We start from the raw sequence: 23,223 nt of genomic DNA on the forward strand, positions 1-23,223 counted from the left end.
CCGCTGACAAGGATTCCAACTTACCCTGACGTCACTTCCGGTAGCTACCGAAGACGGCTCTCAGCGTACACATCCACACGGAGAGAACTATCGGATCTTAAGATACAGGACTAACTCTACAGGTAACCTTACCTTGTACTTATGCACCGCTCCTAAATAGACTGTTGCAATACAGGAGGAGATTTGTATTTCTCATTTATGTTGAACATTCACACTCTCAAATATCGTTGCTGTCTGATATGAACTGTGCTAATAATTAAATCGCAGTCTCAGCAGTAGGGTTCACTTGGGCCAATACTTACGTTATTGCTACCGTATTGCATCTAAGAATTGTATATGTAATACAAATATCTTGTCTGAATTATGTCAAACTAAAACATCACTAAAACACAGGAGTTCATTCCCACTTAATGGACTACTTAAAATTGGTGAAACAAAAACCACTTTTCTTATTAGCAAGCTGCAGTTGCGTTCCTCTTATTCAGTTCTAAGTATTGCCTGTCAATTATACCTACATTTGAATTTAAGTGTGACAGGATCTCACAATGTGTGTGTGTACATATGTATTTATATGTGTATATATGTATTTACAGACATATATACACATATAAACACATAAATACTTATGTACAAACATATATACATATATAGAAGTGCCCTTTCAGTTAAGTAAATGACAACATGTAAAATCATATTTATGCAATTTTCGTATTTAATAAAGTGTTATAGTGTGTATTTACTGTACATATTTCAGATTTCAATGTTCTATGTATTTCAAAATAGGTATTCTATACCTATATATAATCATCTATATACACTCACCGGCCACTTTATTAGGTACATCTAGCTAGTACCGGAGTGAACACCCTTTTGCCTACAGAACTGCCTTAATTCTTTGTGGGATAGATTCGACAAGGTGTTGGAAACATTCCTCAGATATTTTAGTCCATATTAACATGATAGAATCACGCAGTTGCTGCAGATTTGTCCATGATGCAAATCTCCCGTTCCACCACATCCCACAGATGCTCTTTTGGATTAAGATCTGGTGAATGTGGAGGCCATTGGAGTACAGTGAACTCATTGTCATGTTCAAGAAACCAGTTTTAAATGATTTGAGCTTTGTTACATGGTGCATTATCCTGTTGCCATCAGAAGATGGGTACACTGTAGTCATAAAGGGATGTACATGGTCAGCAACAATGCTCAGGTAGGCCATGTCATTTAAACAATGCGCAATTGATACTAAGGGGCCCAAAGTGTGCCAAGAAAATATCCCACACACCATTACACCACTACCACCAACCTGAACCGTTGCCACAAGGCAGGATGGATCCATGCTTTCATGTTGTTTAAGCCAAATTCTGACCCTACCATCTGAATGTCGCAGCTGAAATCGAGACTCATCAGACCAGGCAACGTTTTTCCAATCTTCTATTGTCCAATTTTGAGCCTGTGCGAATTGTAGCCTCGGTTTCCTGTTCTTATCTGGCAGGAGTGGCACCCGGTGTGGTCTTCTGCTGCTGTAGCCCATCTGCTCCAAGGTTCAACGTGTTGAGCATTTAGAGATGGCATTCTGCATACCTTGGTTGTAATGATTGGTTATTTGAGATACTTTTGCCTTTCTATCATCTCGTCTGCCTATTCTCCTCTGACCTCTGACATCAACAAGGCATTTTCATCCACACAACTGCCGCTCACTGGATATTTTCTCTTTTTCGAACCATTCTCTGTAAGCCCTAGAGATGGTTGTGCTCGAAAATCCAAGTAGATCAGCAGTTTTTGAAATACTCAGACCAGCCTGTCTAGCCCCAAGAACCATGCAACGTTCAAACTCACTTAAATCCCCTTACTTCCCTGATGCTCGGTTTGAACTTCAGCAAGTCGTCTTCACTACATATAGATGCCTAAATGCATTGCATTGCTGCCATGTGATTGGCTGATTAGCAATTTGCGTTACCAAGCAATTGAACAGGTGCACCTAATAAAGTGGCCGTTGAGTGTATATACTGTAGGTATAGATATATATTGTACCAAAATACCATCAGATATATGTATTTATGAATAAAAAGAACATATTGTGCTATGTGAAGAACACTGGAATATGAAATATTCATATTTTCATGCCGGGTTAGCGCACATGAGAATATGAGATCGTTTTTTCTCCATTGACTTCTATGGGGGAATACGTGAACACGCATGCAATATTGTAAATTCTTTTTTGCACTCTTCTGGTTAGCGGAAGAGCGAAAACAGTTTAATTTCAACTCATAATACGAATGCAACCTGACAAGTGCAAAAAGCTTACTCGAGTGGGAGCGTTAATTAGCGCTCCACTTGTAATCTGGCCCATTATGGGGAATTCAATTTTGAGTTCTGTGTTTATTTAAAGGGATGGTCAAGTCAAAATTAAACTTTCATGATTCAGATAGGGCATGCAATTTTAAACAACTTTCCTATTTACTTTTATCATCAAATTTGCTTTGTTTTCTTGGTATTGTTTGTTGAAAGTTAAACCTATGTTGGCTCATATGCTAATTTTTAAGCCTTTGAAGGCCTCCTCTTATCTCATTTTTGACAGTTTTTCACAGCTAGACAGTGCTAGTTAGTGTGTGTCATATAGATACCATTGTGCTCACTCCATGGAGTTATGAATGAGTCAGAACTGATTGGCTAAAATGCAAGTCTGTCAAAAGAACTGAGATAAGGGGGCAGTCTGCAGAGGCTTAGATACAAGGTTATCACAGAGGTAAAAAGTATATTAAAACTGGGGAATTCCTTGCCATGATGAGCTAAAGGTCTCTGGGCTGGCGATATTATTAAAGAATACTTGCCAGTTTTTCTATTTCCCTGTTGGAATGATCTAAATACACTTTTTAACCTGAAAACACGGGTGTATGCGGCTTTTTCATATGGGAAGGAGATGCAGACATTACAACAGTGCACAATAAAAAAAAATATTTTAAAAATCTTACAAAATGAATAAAAATTATACTGTTAAGGTGCATCAAAAATTATAACAATATTCTTCACCAAAAATCGTATTTTATAAAAAAATGCATAATTTGTATCTAAATTACACAGAAATAAATCGTATTAAATATGCATAGCAAAAATCATAATTTAAGAACACTGGAGGCGCAAAAAACACAGAAATTTGTACTTATTGTACAAAATATAAAATGTAATTATTGTTTTTACGTAAACAGCGTCACTGCTTTCCTCTTACTATTTGCAGGGATTGCCCCTTTTTACGATAATTCCAGCAGGGCAGGCCCTGTTAGGGTCAGCGTGAAAAACCATATCTGAACTTGCCAGGTTTAGATGATGGGGCTGATTTATCAAGCTCCGTACGGAGCTTGATACCCCTTGTTTCCGGCGAGCCTTCAGGCTTGTCAGAAACAGAAGTTATGAAGCAGCGGCACGAGTGGCCGCGAATCTGCAGGGGCGGCATTTATCGATGTGCAGCGGACATGAAGCAAAGATTAGAAGCAGATATTCTTGTGAAAATGATATTATACAGCAAACAACCAATAACTGCGTAATATAGCAGTGTTTAAGCTCTGCAGGAGCCACACTTGACCAGAGGCTGAGACTGAGAAAGCAGTGTGAGCGCGTTTCTAATCTCTGTATAGCTAGGGCTACAGCTTCCTATTGGCTGCTCGGTTTCTATAACACAAACGCTCAACAAATGAGAGAATGAGAATGGTAAGTATATTTCTGTAAAAATTCCAGTTGACTCCCCAATTACAACTTTTTGCAGAGCACTGCTGGTCCAGAGCAGAAACTGCCACTGATCTAATCAACAGCGCTAGTCTAACGACTCAAATGTGGAACTAGAGTTGCAAATTTGATCAGTGGTGGTTTCAGCTCGGGACCAGCACTGCTTTGTGAGACCCGAGCGGTATTTCTACTCTTGCGGGCGTTAAACACACAGTAGTGCAGGGTTGATAGTCTTACAATTACATGCCGTAACACATTAGAGCATGTAATTGTTCGATTATGGCCCTTTAAGCCAGAGGCCTCTATGTATCAAGCTGTCGACTTTCTTGCATTTAACGGCACCAATAAGCTCGCCTAAGATCGCCTAACATTGCCGCCGCGGACCTGAATAAGTTCTCCAAAATTATCAAAAAAGCTGTCAAAAAGCCGCGCACCAAGTATGGGGTGATGAGCAGCGGACTGTTAATAACTAACAGTCATCGATCTCGCTGCTCTTCGGCTTTTTCACAGCTTTCTTGCTACCCTGTCACTAAACACCCACACTATACTATACTGTTTACCCCCTATACCGCTGCTCCCGGACCCCCCGCAACTAAATACAGTTATTAACCCCTAAACCGCCGCTCACGGACCCCGCAGCAACTCTAATAAATATATTAACCCCTAAACCGCCACTCCCGGAGCACACGCCACCTACATTATACTTATTAACCCCTAATCTGCCGCCCCCTATACCGCCGCCACCTACATAAAGCTATTAACCCCTATCCTGCCGCTCCTGGACCCCGCCGCAACTAAATAAATTGTTTAACCCTAAACCGCCGCTCCCGGAGCCCACCGCCACCTACATTATATTTATTAACCCCTAATCTGCCCCCCTACACCGCCGCCACTACAATAAACATATTAATAGTGATGTCGTGAACCTAAAAATTCGGGTTCGCGAACAGCGAAAGCGAACTTCGCCAAAAATTTGCAAACCAGTGAACCGGGCGAACCTCCATTGACTTCAATGGGCAGGCGAATTTTTAAATCAACAGGGACTCTTTCTGGCCACAATAGTGATGGAAAAGTTGTTTCAAGGGGACTAACACCTGGACTGTGGCATGCCGGAGGGGGATCCATGGCAAAACTCCCATGGAAAATTACATAGTTGATGCAGAGCCTGGTTTTAAGCCACAAAGGGGATAAATCACCTAACATTCCTAAATTGTTTGGAATAATGTGCTTTAAAACATCAGGTATGATGTTGTATCGATCAGGTAGTGTAAGGGTTACGCCCGCTTCACAGTGACAGACCAAACTCCCCGTTTAAAGGGACAGTCTACACCAGAATTTTTATTGTTTTAAAAGATAGATAATCCCTTTATTACCTATTTCCCAGTTTTGCATAACTAACACATTTATAATAATATACTTTTAACCTCTGTGATTATCTTGTATCTAAGCCTCTGCAAACTGCCCCTTTTTTCAGTTCTTTTGACAGACTTGCAGTCTAGCCAATCAGTGCCTGCTCCCAGATAACATCTCGTGCACGAGCACAGTGTTATCTATATGAAATACGTGAACTAACACCCTCTAGTGGTGAAAAAATGTTAAAATGCAATCTGAAAGAGGTGGGCTTCAAGGTTTAAGAAATTAGCATATGAACCTCCTAGGTTAAGCTTTCAACTAAGAATACCAAGAGAACAAAGCAAAATTGGTGATAAAAGTAAATTGGAAAATTGTTTAAAATTACATGCTCTATCTGAATCATGAAAGTTTATTTTGGCCTAGACTGTCCCTTTAACGCACCGCAAACAACCGCAAACAGTCCATTTGCACAACCGCAAACTCCCCATTTGCACAAGGTTGGATACCAAGCTAGCCATGTCCCGTTCCTCACTGATGTCATTGAAGGTCTCTTCCTCCACCCAGCCACGTACAACACCAAGGGTCCCCGAAAGGTGACAACAAGCCCTCTGGGACACCTGCTGTGTTTGGTCTTCCACCTCCTCAAAGCCACCTTCCTCCTCTGACTCCTCTTCTTCAGACTCCTCTCTCTGCGTTGCTTCTCTCTGCGTTATTATAAGGTGTGTTAAGTAGTACTATTCCTATCAGTTTAATCCCTGTTCCGTCCCCTATCAGGGGACGTGTATATGGCATGGATTTTAGGAACCGGGAGATGGAAAAAGATGCTTGGTCGGTCCTCCTACTTCAAATTTGGGGCACTGCGCGTGCAATCTAATGTGCCACCAGATAGGAGTGGTGTGTTAAGTAGTACTATTCAGTTTAATCCCTGTTATGTGCCTTTTTTATTGGTTTGGTTTTTGAAGCCACAGTGCTGCACCAGAGGCCAGAAAAATTAGGCATGTACACATGCCTGAAAAATCAGGTATTGTTGCAGCCGCTGCTGTAGCAGTGGACAGAAAAATTGATGTTTGTTTCCCAGGCAGAAAGTGCCCTAAAACATTGCGGCTTGAACCCTAGTGGGTGGCGGATAAGTCACGCAAGTCATCCGGCATTCGAAGATAAAATACAGCAGTGTGTGGACCATTTTTAGCCCAAGGCAGCTCATCTCAGAGTCATCAGGCCTTTTTTACTCGAATGTATCGCCCAATGTCAGTCCCTTCGGGATCCATCCCTCATTCATCTTAATAAAGGTGAGGTAATCTAGACTTTTTTGATCTAGGCGACTTCTCTTCTCAGTCACAATACCTCCTGCTGCACTGAAGGTCCTTTCTGACAGGACACTTGAAGCGGGGCAGGCCAGAAGTTCTATTGCAAATTGGGATAGCTCAGGCCACAGGTCAAGCCTGCACACCCAGTAGTCAAGGGGTTCATCGCTCCTCTGAGTGTCGAGATCTGCAGTTAAGGCGAGGTAGTCTGCTACCTGTCGGTCGAGTCGTTCTCTGAGGGTGGACCCCGAAGGGCTGTGGCGATGCATAGGAGTTAAAAAGCTCTGCATGTCCTCCATCAACAACACGTCTGTAAAGCGTCCTGTCCTTGCCGGCATGGTCGTGGGAGTCGGAGGATTACTTTCACCTCTTCCCCTGTTAGATTCCCGTTGTGCTGTGACATCACCCTTATACGCTGTGTAAAGCATACTTTTTAATTTAGTTTGGAACAGCTGCATCCTTTCTGACTTGCGGTAATTTGGTAACATTTCAGGCACTTTATGCTTATACCCGGGGTCTAGTACACCCAGTACAGGTCGTTCTCCTTCAGCTTTTTTATACGAGGGTCACTCAACAGGCACGACAGCATGAAAGACCCCATTTGCACAAGGTTGGATGCCGAGCTACTCATGTCCCGTTCCTCGTCCTCAGTGATCTCACTGAAGGTATCTTCTTCCCCCCAGCCACGTACAACACCACGGGTACCAGATAGGTGACAACGAGCACCCTGGGATGCCTGTTGTGGTTGGTCTTCCTCCTACTCCTCCTCAAAGCCACATTCCTCCTCTGACTCCTCTTCCTTACAATCCTCTTCCAGCGTTGCCGCTGGTCCAGCAAGCGATGCTGATAAGGCTGTTTCTGGTGGTGATGGTGACCACAAATCTTCCTCTTCACGCTCATCTATGGCCTGATCCAGCACTCTTCGCAGGGCACGCTCCAGGAAGAAAACAATGGTATGATGTCGCTGATGGTGCCTTCGGTGCGACTGACTAGGTTTGTCATCTCCTCAAAAGGACGCATGAGCCTACAGGCATTGTGCATGAGCGCCCAGTAACGTGGGGAAAAAATTCCCAGCTCCGCAGAGGCTGTCCTAGTACCCCGGTCATACAAATACTCGTTAACGGCTTTTTCTTGTTGGAGCAGGCTGTCGAACATTAGGAGTGTTGAATTCCAACGTGTCGGGCTGTCGCAAATCAAGCGCCTCACTGGCATGTTGTTTTGCCGCTGGATATCAGAAAAGTGCGCCATGGCCATGTAGGAATGCCTCAAATGGCCACACACCTTCCTGGCCTGCTTCAGGACGTCCTGTAAGCCTGGGTACTTATGCACAAAGCATTGTACGATCAGATTACACACATGTGCCATGCACGGCACATGTGTCAACTTGCCCAATTTCAATGCTGCCACCAAATTACTTCCGTTGTCAGAAACCACTTTGCCGATCTCCAGTTGGTGCGGAGTCAGCCACTGATCCACCTGTGACTCTCTGCTTTCAGGCAAGTCAACCCCAAGACGGTGTGACACTGCAGTATCCGGGATGTGGAATAGTACCTGCGGAGCTGGGGGGTGCCGTTGATGTGGAGCAAGACGCAGCAACAGAAGAGGACTCAGCCGAGGAAGAGGTTATGGAAGAGGATGGAGTAGGAGGAGTAGAGGAGGTGGCAGCAGGCCTGCCTGCAAGTCGTGGCGGTGTCACCAACTCCTCCTCTGCAGAGCCACGCATTCCATGCTTGGCAGCCGTCAGCAGGTTTATATCCAATGGGCAGTGTAGGTGATATACCTGCCCTGACCATGCTTTGCAGACCAGCTATCAGTGGTCAGATGGACCCTTGCCCCAACACTGTGTGCCAGACATGCCATTACTTCCTTTCGCACATCGAGTACAGGTTGGGGATTGCCTTTTGTGCAAAGAAATTTCGGCCGGGTACCTTCCACTGCGGTGTCCCAATAGCTACAAATTGTTTGAATGCCTCAGACTCCACCAGCTTGTATGGTAAAAGCTGGCGGGCTAAGAGTTCAGACAAGCCAGCTGTCAGACGCCAGGCAAGGGGGATACTTTGGGACATTGGCTTCTTACACTCAAACATGTCCTTGACAGACACCTGACTGATGAGCAGGAACTGCTACGGAAGAGAGACGGAGTGGCGGATGGTTGAGAGGGGGCAAGGAGGACAGCAGTGGTTGACGTGGCTGAAGATGCTGGACCAGGAGGAAGATGGCGGCTTTGAGTTTGTGTGCTGCTTCTACTCATGTGTTCATCCCATCTGCGTTTGTGATGTGAGATCATGTGCCTTCGCAAAGCAGTTGTACCTAGGTGGGTGTTGGACTTCCCACGACTCAGTTTCTTTTGGCACAGGTTGCAAATGGCATCCCTGTTGTCAGAGGCAGACACACAAAAAAAATGCCACACTGCTGAGCTCTGCGATGACGGCATTCTGGTGGTGGCAACAGCATGCATTGATTGGCATGCTGTCTGGCTGACCCCAGGTGCCGATGCATGCTGTCTGACTGTGCCACTAGCTCCTTGCGACGACCTCCCCCTGCTTCCAACTCGTCTCCTCCTCCTCCTCCTCTCTGTCTCCCCATCTGAACTTTCCCCCTCTTCTTCTTCTCTTCTAGCGGGCACCCACGTGACATCCACGTACGCATCATCATCAACCGCTTCACTTGTATCTGACAAATCAACAAAGGAAGCAGCAGCGGGTACAACATCATCATCATCACACCGTACGTCCATGTCTGTAATGCTGCCTGACTGAGACATATCACTGTTATCTACATCCTCTGTCAATGATGGTTGCTCATCACTCATTTCTTCAAACTGAAGTGTCAATAACTCCTTTGACAGATCAAGTGAAGCGGCTGTGGTGCTAGTGTTGGTGGTGGCAGCAGGCGGGCGAGTGGTCACTTGAGAGGTGCCCGAAGCAAAGCTGGAGGTGGATGGTGCGTCAAGGTTCCAAGCGGAAGCTGTAGAAGATTGGGTGTCCTGTGTTAGCCAGTCAACTAGGTCCTCCTCAGAACTTTTCGCGTTCATGGTACGTGGCCTCTGAACACTGGGCATTATTGTAGGGTCAAAGGGAATCACAGCACCACGACCACGATGGCACCTGCGGGGTGGCCTGCCTCTGCCTGCCATTTTTTTTTTTTAAATGTACACTTACACTACTATTAAACAAAATATGAGTGGTGCCACTGGGCAAGTGGGCACAGTATACGCTGTGAGTCTGACACAAAAAAGCAGACTGATGTTTCACAATCCAAAAAGTTTATTTTTTTTAAATGTACACTTACACTACTATTAAACAAGATATGAGTGGTGGCACTGAGCAAGTGGGCACAGTATACGCTGTGATCCTGACACAAAAAAGCAGACTGATGTTTCACAGTCAAAAAAGTTTATTTTTTAAATATTTACACTACTGTTACAACAGATATGAGTGGTGGCACTAGTTGGCAAGTAGGCCTGGCACACACGCTGGCAGGCAGGCAGGCAACTGCAATTAGATTACACTAGCAGACTGATGTTTCACAGTCAAAAAAGTTTTTTTAAAAAATATTTACACTACTGTTATAACAAATATGAGTGGTGGCACTAGTTGGCAAGTGGGCCTGGCGCACACGCTGGCAGGCAGGCAACTGCAATTAGATTACACTAGCAGACTGATGTTTCACAGTCAAAAAGTTTTTTTAAAAAATATTTACACTACTGTTACAACAGATATGAGTGGTGGCACTAGTTGGCAAGTGAGCCTGGCACACACGCTGGCAGGCAGGCAACTGCAATTAGATTACACTAGCAGACTGATGTTTCACAGTCAAAAAAGTTTTTTTTTTTAAATATTTTCACTACTGTTACAACAAATATGAGTGGTGGCACTAGTTGGCAAGTGGGCCTGGAACACACGCTGGCAGGCAGGCAGGCAACTGCAATTAGATTACACTAGCTGACTGATGTTTCACAGTCAAAAAAGTTTTTTAAAAAATATTTACACTACTGTTACAACAGATATGAGTGGTGGCACTAGTTGGCAAGTGGGCCTGGCACACACGCAGGGAGACAGGCAACTGCAATTAGATTACACTAGCAGACTGATGTTTCACAGTCAAAAAAGTTTTTTTTTTAAATATTTACACTACTGTTACAACAAATATGAGTGGTGGCACTAGTTGGCAAGTGGGCCTGGCACACACACTGGCAGGCAGGCAGGCAACTGCAATTAGATTACACTAGGAGACTGATGTTTCACAGTCAAAAAAGTTTTTTTTTTAAATATTTACACTACTGTTACAACAAATATGAGTGGTGGCACTAGTTGGCAAATGTGCCTGGCACACACGCTGGCAGGAAGGCAACTGCAGTTAGATTACACTAGCAGACTGATGTTTCACAGTCAAAAAAGTTTTTTTTTTAAATATTTACACTACTGTTACAACAGATATGAGTGGTGGCACTAGTTAGCAAGTGGGCCTGGCACACACGCTGGCAGGCAGGCAACTGCTATTAGATTACACTAGCAGACTGATGTTTCACAGTCAAAAAAGTTTTTTTTTTAAATATTTACACTACTGTTACAACAAATATGAGTGGTGGCACTAGTTGGCAAGTGGGTCTGGCACACACGCTGGCAGGAAGGCAACTGCAATTAGATTACACTAGCTGACTGATGTTTCACAGTCAAAAAAGTTTTTTTTAAAAATATTTACACTACTGTTACAACAAATATGAGTGGTGGCACTAGTTGGCAAGTGGGTCTGGCACACACGCTGGCAGGCAGGCAACTGCAATTAGATTACACTAGCTGACTGATGTTTCACAGTCAAAGTTTTTTTTTAAAATATTTACACTACTGTTACAACAGATATGAGTGGTGGCACTAGTTGGCAAGTGGGCCTGGCACACACGCTGGCAGGTAGGCAACTGCAATTAGATTACACTAGCAGACTGATGTTTCACAGTCAAAAAAGTTTTTTTCTTTTTTTTTCTTTTTATTGAAGTCATAAACAAATACAATCAAAGGGTATGCCCCAAAACATTTACAGAAAAGTGCAAATACAATATTGTTAGATAAGTGTTACAAGCAAAACCCTACAGTAAGGGCATAATGTATCCAAATAGCACACGCAATGTTATAAAATTTGGGCAATTTACAATGAGACTTCAGTTTTATAATAAAAGTAATAACAATAAAACAAAAATAGTCCTCCCTGGGCCATATAGAAGGCAAATTAGAGTGTCCACTCAGGTACAATTAGGGCCAGGGGGGAATTAGCTTTATAGTTTAAAGGGGGGGGGGGGATGCAGCGGGCGAGAGCCGCTCTAAATATAATAGGGGGCGGAGCCAGTCGGGATGTCTATCTTATATTAACTATTATCGGGGCACTAAGTGAGCATTAGTTTTAATTGCCAAGTAAACTCTTAAAAATATCTAGATAAAGTATAAGGTAGCTATAAATATCGACATAAGAGCATAATGAGGTTAATCTCAAGGCCTAAACTATATATCTCTTATATGTCAAAGACAGAACTATCCTCCACCTCCTAAAGTCAGGTGTAACAGGTATGACTATAAGTCAACACTACTGATATGGAGATTTACCTGTAAGTACCAATAGAATAATGTCCTGAGAGAGCTATGTAACCCCAACAAAGACATAAAATATATAATAGTGATTAAGGTAGAGTGTAGAAATTGTTGCTCTCATTGCTCTAAGGTGCTGTAATACTCATAAAGAATACAAAACAGAATATCATAAGAAAAACAATAAGGAGAAATAGATGCCTGAGACCAAGTTGCTAATGTGGGCTAGGGACCAACCTAGGTATAACATGCCAATATATATCTGAACAAGAGTACATTTGCTAACATTAGAATATGTAAGTATTAGTGCCCTATAAAAAGCAGAGTTGTTAACATTTCAGTTCAGGTATCGTAATAAGGATATAGCAGGATAGGAGATTTAAAATATTGATGAGCCATGATATAGGACTATGAAACTATAAGTATATTAGGCGTCAAGGCCTCGTGTCACAGATAATTGAACTGTAAGATATTAACATGGGGTGTTAATCAAAATCCCCCACCTCCCTCACCGACTGGGGGAAATGCAGGTCCCATATGGTCTAAAGTAGGACTCAGCCCTGAGTAACATTAATATATGTACCTTAGATATCACTCATGCCCCAATATGTCAACCTATAATATGCAGTGTCTAGAATGTAAAAATTAGGTTGGCTGTTGGAATGCATAATTAAAGGAATATAGTGGTGAGCTTTCATTAGTCTCATTATGACCTGGAGACAGTGCTTTATATACCAGAGTGAATCTTAGCACATGGACTTGAGTAGAATTAAACATATAAAACAACGGCATCATGACCAGCATTAGGAACATATAGAGAGTACTATACCAAAATTCACATAATTGAAGCCCTGCATACAAAAGTGGAAACAAATACTTTTAGGAAACTTAGCAGGGTTGTCCATCAGATATTAGAATAAACTTTCAACTTTAAAAATCAGGTAATATTTATACCAAACAAAGCTGCGTTTTGAAGGAAAAACTATAGTTCCAGTGTCCTGATATTTCTCATTGCGCTATGAAGGCAACTACGGTGGTTATCAGAGAAATAATAACATGAAGAGTGTCCATGATACTGTGATTAGACATATAAGGAAAGTCACTTTCAGACAATATCGTCGTCATTCATATGCTAACTAAAAGGTTAATGAGGCTAATGTGAAAGTCTGTATGAAGATACATTGTCCCAGAAATCATATACCTGTAAGTTCAACAAAGCGCATCTGATTAACACTTCGCTGAAATCAGGTTTTACACAGGACCTGAGTCGATTCAGCCTATTCCCTTGCTGATGCAGTCTACAAAAAGAGTGATGGCGAGTAGGAGCGCTGCACAATGTAGTAGGTTCTGACTACTATCGTAGCGGTTCATGGGGCATTCTATGTCTGTCTTAAGACCCATCCAGAGACAGGCGGCAGTGCGATGATTGCTATCTGGGTATTGTGCAGCCAGAGTTCTGCATTCTTCAGAGTTTAAGGAGCCGCAGTGAAAGTGGCTACAGGCGTCTGGAGCACCAAAGCCTGAGCAGCGTCTTGTTGTGTAGTGATGCGAGCTGGAGGTATTTGCTTGTGAGCTTGAAGATCATCTCGTTCCGGCATTTCCGCTGCAGATGTCTCTATGCACTCAGCGCCATATTGTATGACCAACTTCAGGCTGTTAAAGTGGTTAGTCATGCGGCGTTCGAGTTTTAGTAAGAGGTCTCTTATATCATTGTAGGAATCCTCCATGGTGAGAGATCAGAGCAGATAACCCTAAGTAGTTCAGAGTAGTTTGTAGCTGTAAAAGGTGAAACACACTTCAAAATGGAGGTTGTCACTGCGTGGGTTCACTCAGAAGAATACATGTTTCGCAAATCTCTAGAGTTAATGCGTTCCCAGCTCTAGCAGACCTTGAGGTATGGTTCCGATGTCCTTATTATAAGAAAGAAGATACTGTCAGGCTTTATATTTAAATGTAGATCTATATAGTTTTGTCCATAAGCCCGGCGCTCTTAGAAAACACGTCTGAGTCCCTCGGCAGTTGGCTCCGCCCCCCAAAAAAGTTTTTAAAAAAAAATATTTACACTAGTGTTACAACAAATATGAGTGATGACACTAGTTGGCAAGTGGGCCTGGCACACACGCTGGCAGGCAGGCAACTGCAATTAGATTACACTAGCAGACTGATGTTTCACAGTCAAAAAAGTTTTTTTTTAAATATTTACACTACTGTTACAACAAATATTAGTGGTGGCACTAGTTGGCAAGTGGGCCTGGCAAACACGCTGGCAGGCAGGCAACTGCAATTAGATTACACTAGCAGACTGATGTTTCACAGTCAAAAAAGTTTTTTTAAAATATTTACACTACTGTTACAACAAATATGAGTGGTGGCACTAGTTGGCAAGTGGGCCTGACACACACGCTGGCAGGCAGGCAACTGCAATTAGATCACACTAGCAGACTGATGTTTCACAGTCAAAAAAAAAAAAAAAAAGATGTTCTAGCCCTAAAAAAGGCTTTTTGGGGTGCTGTGCTTACAGCAGAGATCAGATGAGTCCTTCAGGACTGTAGTTGACACTGAATACACTAGCCTAGCTATCAATTTCCCTAAAAAATCAGCAGCAGCTACACTGTCCCTCCTCTCACTAACAATGCAGGATCAGAATGAATCTAAAATGGCTGCTGCCCAGGAGCTGGGAGAGTCTGGTAGGGAGTTTCTGCTGCTGATTGGATGTAATGTGTCTGCAGACTGTGAGATACAGGGTCAAAGTTTACTCAATGATGACAAATAGGGGGCGGATCGAACATCGCATATGTTCGCCCGCCGCTGCAAACGCGAACAAGCTATGTTCGCCGGGAACTATTCGCCGGCGAACAATTCGTGACATCACTACATATTAACCCCTAAACCTAAGTCTAACCCTAAACCTAACACCCACTAACTTAAATATAATTTAAATAAATCTAAATAAATATTCCTATCATTAACTAAATTATTCCTATTTAAAACTAAATACTTACCTATAAAATAAACCCTAAGCTAACTACAATATAACTAATAGTTACATTGTAGCTATCTTTGGGTTTATTTTTATTTTACAGGCAACTTTGTATTTATTTTAACTAGGTACAATAGTTATTAAATAGTTATTAACTATTTAATAGCTACCTAGTTAAAATAAACACAAAAGTACCTGTAAAATAAAACCTAACCTAAGTTACAATTACACCTAACACTACACTATAATTAAATAAATTCCCTAAATTAACTACAATTAAATACAATTAAATAAAATTAACTAAAGTACAGAAAAAACAAACACTAAATTACAGAAAATAATAAAATAATAACAATAATTTTAAACTAATTACACCTAATCTAATCCCCCTAATAAAATAAAAAAGCCCCCCAAAATAATAAAAAGCTCTACCCTATAATAAAAAAATGGCCCTTAAAAGGGCCTTTTGCGGGGCATTGCCCCAAAGTAATCAGCTCTTTTACCTGTAAAAAAAAATGACAATACCCCCCCAACATTTAAAACCCACCATCAGCCAATAGGATTTTTCCTACCTTAATTCCGATTGGCTGATAGAATTCTATCAGCCAATCGGAAATTCAAGGGACGCCATCTTGTATGACGTCATTTAAAGGAATATTCATTTGTTGGGTTTTCGTCAGCCTGGAAGGATGCTCCGCGTTGGATGTCTTGAAGATGGACCCGCTCCGCTCTGGATGGATGAAGATAGAAGATGCCGCCTGGATGAAGACTTCTGCCCGTCTGGAGAGGACCACTTCTGCCCAGCTTCGTTGAGGACTTCGGCCTGGTTGGGTGAAGACTTCTCAAGATAGGGTGATCTTCAGGGGGTTAGTGTTAGTTTTTTTAAGGGGGGATTAGGTGGGTTTTAGAGTAGGGTTGGGTGTGTGGGTGGTGGGTTTTAATGTTGGAAGGGGTATTGTCATTTTTTCACAGGTAAAAGAGCTGATTACTTTGGGGCATTGCCCCGCAAAAAGCCCTTTTAAGGACTATTTGTAATTTAGTATAGGGTAGGCCTTTTTATTATTTTGGGGGGCTTTTTTATTTTATTAGGGGGATTAGATTAGGTGTAATTAGTTTAAAATTCTTGTAAATATTTTATTATTTTCTGTAATTTAGTGTTTGTTTTTTTGTACTTTAGTTAATTTTATTTAATTGTATTTAATTGTAGTTAATTTAGGGAATTTATTTAATTATAGTGTAGTGTTAGGTGTAATTGTAACTTAGGTTAGGTTTTATTTTACAGGTAATTTTGTATTTATTTTAACTAGGTAGCTATTAAATAGTTAATAACTATTTAATAACTATTGTACCTAGTTAAAATAAATACAAAGTTGTCTGTAAAATAAAAATAAAACCTAAACTAGATACAATGTACAGTAACTATTAGTTATATTGTAGCTAGTTTAGGGTTTATTTTATAGGTAAGTATTTAGTTTTAAATAGGAATAATTTAGTTAATGATAGTAATTTTATTTAGATGTATTTAAATTATATTTAAGTTAGTGGGTGTTAGGTTTAGGGTTAGACTTAGGTTTAGGGGTTAATATGTTTATTATAGTGGTGGCGGTGTAGGGGGGGGCAGATTCGGGGTTAATAAATATAATGTAGGTGGCGGTGGGCTCCAGGAGCGGCGGTTTAGGGGTTAAACAATTTTTATTATTTAGTTGCGGCGGGCTCCGGGAGCAGCGGTTTAGGTATAAATAAATTTAATGTAGGGGGGGGCAGAATATGGGTGTTTAGTCTTGGAGTACATGTTAGGGTGTTAGGTGTAGACACTACCATAGAAATCAATGGGATATCGGGCAGCAGCGAACATGAGCTTTTGCTGCTTTCAGACTCCCATTGATTCCTATGGAATCCGCCGCCTATAGGGCGGTGGATTGAAAACCAGGTACGCTGGGCCGGAAAAGTGGCGAGTGTACCTGCCAGTTATTTGATAACTAGCAAAAGTAGTCAGTTTGTGCCGAACTTGCGTTCGAAACATCTGTAGTGACGTAAGCATCGATCTGTGTCGGACTGAGTCCGGCGGATTGTATGTTATGTCACTATATTCTAATTTTGCCGGTCTGTAGGGTTTGATAACTAAGGCGAATCAAGCTCGCCACAAATATTCTGCGGAATTCCAGCGTATTTGCGGTTGACGGCTTGATAACTAGAGGCCAGAGTCCCTTTAAGTCTGCAAATGGAAATTAAGAAAAATAAAATAAAGTAGATTTTAAGATTGCAGTCTTTTTTTATTTTTACTACATATATTTAAAAATTGTATAGTATAATCTCAAAGTGTTTAATGTTACTTTAACCTGTACTTTCTCTTCCTATAGTGCAAACTATTTGTGTTTCTTAAAGGAGCAGCTGTATAGTGTGTAATAGCGTTCTCCGGCAGCCAGTAGGTTACTAAATTGCGATGAAACCCAATGCTTTCCCTGTCTGAAATGCGACAATGTACCCAATGTAACATAACACAGAATGCATGAGAGATTGCTTCCATTATCAAAGTTTTTCCTTGCAAACAAATAACAAACTCATAAAACAATGTTCTATGAATGATTATTCCTTTAGCAAATGATCGAATGAATCATCTTCTTTTAGATTATTTAGCTGATTCATTAATTAGCTGATTAATTAGTTAAAAGAGCCAATTGTTATTCATTTAAAAAAAGTCTTCATAATAATAAATAAATCTCACATATTTGTTTTATGCATACACCTGATGTTTATAAATAAAATGCTCTATTTTATTTTGCTCTAAACATATTTCCTTCTATTACTTTGTATTTATATTCTTCAAAACATCTAAACGTGTAATTAAACAGGCACTGGATCACCCTAATTATTCTCTAGATGAGTGATGGGAGCATACATGTGTATACCTGCTTCCTATTGGATCACCAGTTGTATCCTCATCTGGAGTGGCACAGGAGCACAATGTTGACTATGCAAACCCTTTTTTAAAATTTGAAACATGTAGTAAATAAAATGCTCTAATTCAACAGAGCAATTCATTTTAGTACACTAGTATGTTCTTTTAAACTGGGGTTGTTAACTGTGCACAATCTTGCTGCCCCATTACAAGAATGCATGGAATGTCACATATCCCCTCAGAATGTCTTGGATCAGAGAGAAGTTTACATTTCAAAATTTCACAATCTGGTAGAGGTCAAAGGTCAGGAGACACAATATAAATTAAAACAGGTCAATATAATAATATAATGTATGGTGTTTTATGTTTTATTGCAAAACCAGAACAGAAGTATAATAATGACTGCTGATATAACTTTTCCGCTGACCGATCGGTATAAATAGTTGCTAATGGATTTTTGTTCTATGTTCATTGAAATTGAATCTAGATGGGGAGGTACGTCTGGAGTGAAATATTTATATGTGATGCACAAGTGCGGGTATTATAACTGGCACCTGTTTCTTATTTTCATATTGGGCTGGCCTTTTTATAACAATATTTCCTAATTTGCTAATATTAGCCCCACACGAACAGATGTGACTCCTGACGTAAATCCTGTCTAAGATCTATGTTTTTTTTTTACCAGCAATGATGAAATATAATAACATAGACAAATATAACGGTAACTGCGCTAGAAATAAGCTTTTTTCACGCGTTGGGTTGTGCTCGTATTATGAGTTGAAAGTGGTTTTCGCTCTCGCGTTAACAAGCACAAAAAGCCGAACTTAGAATATCGCATGCATGTTCACGTATTCCCCCATAGGAGTTAATAGAGTAAAAAAAGTGGAAAAAACCCTACTCGCTCGCAAACCCGATCGCATATTCTCATGTGCGCTAACCCAACATGAAAAAATTAATATTTCACATTCCAATGTTCTTCACATAGAAGAATATGTTCTATGTATTCATAAACATTTATGTAGATATATATGATGGTATTTTGGTACAATATACGGTATATCTATAGCTATATACAGATATATATAGGAATATATATTTAGAAATACATAGAACATATTCTATGTGCAGAACATTGGTATATCAAATATTTACAGTAAATATACACTATAACACTTTATTAAATATGAATATTTCATAAATATGATTTTACATGCTTCATCTACGTAACTGCAAAGGGCTCCAATGCACTTATATATGTGTCTATATATGTGTACATATGTATTTATGTGTTTATATGTGTATATATGTTTGTAAATACATAAATAAATATATATATATATGTCTATATATGTGTACATATGCATTTATGTGTTTATATGTGTATATATGTTTGTAAATACATATATACACAAATAAATACATATGTACACCCATATAGACATATAAATACATATATACACAAATAAATACATATGTACACCCATATAGACATATAAATACATATATACACATATAAATACATATGTACACAAATAAATACATAAATGCATATGTACACATATATAGACATATAAATACATATATACACATATAAATACATATGTACACCCATATAGACATATAAATACATATATACACAAATAAATACATATGTACACCCATATAGACATATAAATACATATATACACAAATAAATACATATGTACACCCATATAGACATATAAATACATACATATACATGTTTAGAGATGTATATGTATGTATCTCAATGTTAAAGTCCTTTGCCTGCCTATGACCTCAAATCTTTAAGCACTTTTGTGAGCAATATTTTTTTAAATACATTTTATTAGTGTTATTATGTATTTTTGATGTGCTATGTGACACTTTTTTTGTTTCGCAAGACAGTTACCCACAGCTCTGAGGACCCGGCAATCACTCCAGCGTGAATTGTGATTGCACTTAAACAATCTCTTTTTATTTCAACTTGTAATACAGGCGATAAACCCGAGTGCAAACACCTGCGATAAACCACTTATCACTCGTGCAAATGTCTATCCCATAACGTCTATAAATACTGATGTCTCTGCATTTGTTTTTGTCTTTCACTGGCTGATCTCAGGCAGACACATACAGGATGGGTGCGTCTTCCTGGCTGGGTTCTGATTATTTCCTAGAACATTCCTCAGCATCACTAAACTCTGTGTGCAAAGATCAAACAGGACTTGGCTCTCCAGAGACTTCTCCAGGTCAGGGAACACTGGTTTTCTACCAATAACGGATTATTAGAACAAACCACACCAGGGTACTTGTGTCTAACACAATGTGACTATAAATGTGGGTTTGATTTGTTCAGTGCATGTTTAATAGGTGCTGTGTGCTAAAGGACAGACAGAAAGACATTTATAGTAAATGTGCATTCTAAAACAGCATTACAGATTTGGGCCAGATTAGAAGTGGTGCGCTATTTCGCTATTTTGCTTAAACATCTGCTACCACACGTATTACAAGTTGAAAGTAAAAAGTTGCACGCTAATCAAATATTGCAACTGTGTTAACATATTTTCCCCGTAGAAGTGAATGGAGAGCGCAGAAGAAAAAACCTATTACCTATCACTTGTGCGCTAACCCAACAGGAGTTAGAAATATTTCACATTCCAATGCTGTTCACATAGAGAACAATATTATTTTTATTGTAAATATATATTATATATATATATATATGTATATACCTATATCTGTATATCTATTCCTATATATATATATATGTATATACCTATATCTGTATATCTATTCCTATATATATATATGTATATACCTATATCTGTATATCTATTCCTATATATATATATATATATATATATATATATATATATATATATATATATGTATAGAAATATATTTAATAATAAAAATAACATTTGAAGAACAGGTTTCATGCTTTAGGTCTATCCAGCGCTACGGAATTTGGCGGCGCTATACAAATAAATGATAATAATAATAATAATGTGGTTATTGGGTTACTTAGCGCACATGAAGAATTGCTAACCTCAATAACTAAATAATAAAAAATTTAATTATTAATATTATTATATATACTGTAAAAAATGCTAAATAATCTATAGGATACTATATATATATATATATATATTATACAGTATGTATACCATATACCTTTTAACTCTTTTTTAAATATTTATATGAATAATGTTAATCAGACAATGTTTATATTAGTGTAACTGTAATTTAGAATGTATTTATGTTGTGTTTAGTGCAACTTTTTTTTGACACACTACTTCTTACGCTAGGGTTCAGTCACGCTAACCCGCCAAGCATAAAATCTGATTGCTCTTTCGCAATCGTGTTTACGTTCAACTTATAATATGCATGTAACCCTTGCATGCAACAGTTAGCGCACCACTTGTAATCTAGTCCTTTATCTTTATATTGGCTAGATAAATGAATGTGAGAGCACAATTTTGCCATTCACAAGCAGGAGTAAGTTGTGTTTTTTGCATATGGAGCATCAGATATTGATACTACTTATTTAATAATAAAATAAATATACTATATAGAGAGCTTCTATTGTAAGATTGCATGGCTTTTGTTGTGTCTATGGGGCCCATTTATCAAGCACCGAACGGAGCTTGTGGGCCCGTGTTTCTGGCGAGTCTTCAGACTTGCCAGAAACAGCAGCTATGAAGCAGCGGTCTAAAGACTGCTCCATAACCCTGTCTGCCTGCGAATTGCCGGAAATCAACCCGATTGGGTTGATTGACACCCCCTGCTGGCGGCCAATTGGCCGCGAGTCTGCAGGGGGCGGCGTTGCACCAACAGCTCTTGATAAATAGGCCCCTATATCTCATGGTAGTTGTGTAAAGAATACCTGTACACGTGTGTGCTAGCGTGTATGTAATAGAGTAGATGACATTGAGAAAAGACAAAGGTCTGTTGAGTTCATCCTTTACAGATTATCTGTAAACTCTTTTTTATAATAAAAAACCCCACAGACTTTCCTCAAGACTTAGAATATGGCATCAGCAGATTTCAATAAATGTGTGTATGTATGTATGTGTTTGTTTAGGTATGTGCATGTCTATGTGCTCTAATGTTTATGAGTGTATCTATGTGTGTGTCAGTGTATGCATACATGTGTATATGTATTTATGTCAGTACATGTGTGTATATGTGTGTGAGCGTATGCATGCATGTGCATATGTATTTAAGTCAGTACATGTGCGTGAGTGTAAGCATGCTTGTGTATATGTATTTGTCAGTACATGTGTGTATATGTGTATGGGTGTTTGCATGCATGTGTATATGTATTTGTCTGTCAGTACTTGTGTGTATATGTGTGCGAGTGTATGCATGCATGTGTATATGAATAAATGAGTAACTTGTATAGCACTACACTGCAAACTAAATCGCCTCAAGGCGCTTTTCAGCCAGTAGCGTCCTGAGTCTTCAGAAAAGGTGGGTCTTGAGTTTCTTCCTGAAGGCCAGATGGTTTTCTTCTGAGCGGATGTCCGCGTGTAGCGCATTCCATTGCTGGGGTCCTTGGACTGCGAAGCTTCGTTTGCCTTTAGACTTGTAGCGGGTCTTGGGTATGTGGAGGAGGTTATGGTTATCTGACCGGAGGGGGCGATCTGGGGTGTAGTGTTTTATTTTGTTGCAGAGGTATTTTGGGGCTTTTCTTTGTGTACATTTGTGGGTGAGGCAGAGGGTCTTGAATGTTACACAATCCTTCATGGGTAGCCAATGGAGGGTCCTCAGGGATAGGATGATCGATTCCCAGGGTTATTTCCCAGTTACCAATCTGGCGGCTGTGTTCTGGATGACTTGCAGCCATGAGATTTGGTATTTAGGGAGTCCTAAGTAGAGGGAATTTGCGTAGTCAATTCGGGAGTTGATGGTTGTTCCAACTACAGCTGCGGTGTCTCCTTCAGGTATGAAGGGGATTAGTCGACGTAGCAGGCGAAGAAGGTGGTGAGATTCGTTGACTACTGATCCTATTTGAGCATCCATTGTCATGTCTGAGTCAAATATGACTCCAAGGCTTTTGACTTTGGCCCTGGGGGTGATGGTTTGTCCGAGGATGGTAGGTGGGTTGGACGTTGGTGTTTATTTCGGTTTGCGTGGAGGAAAAGCAGTTCTGTTTTGGATCCGTTGAGTTTGAGGGAGCTCTCAGTCATCCACTCGTCAATCAATGGGAGGCAGTTTTCCAGGGCGTGGTATTGGTCTTTTTTGTTGGTGATGCGCAGGTAGAGTTGAGTGTCATCGGCGTAGGAGTGATAGAGCAGGTCCTGGTTGCTGATGATATTTAGGAGTGGGCGGAGGTAGTTATTGAAGAGCACGGGTGACAGGGGTGATCCTTGAGGGATTCTGCAT

This window comes from Bombina bombina, chromosome 2 (assembly GCF_027579735.1).
Source record: "Bombina bombina isolate aBomBom1 chromosome 2, aBomBom1.pri, whole genome shotgun sequence".
NCBI classification, from domain to species: Eukaryota; Metazoa; Chordata; class Amphibia; order Anura; family Bombinatoridae; genus Bombina; species Bombina bombina.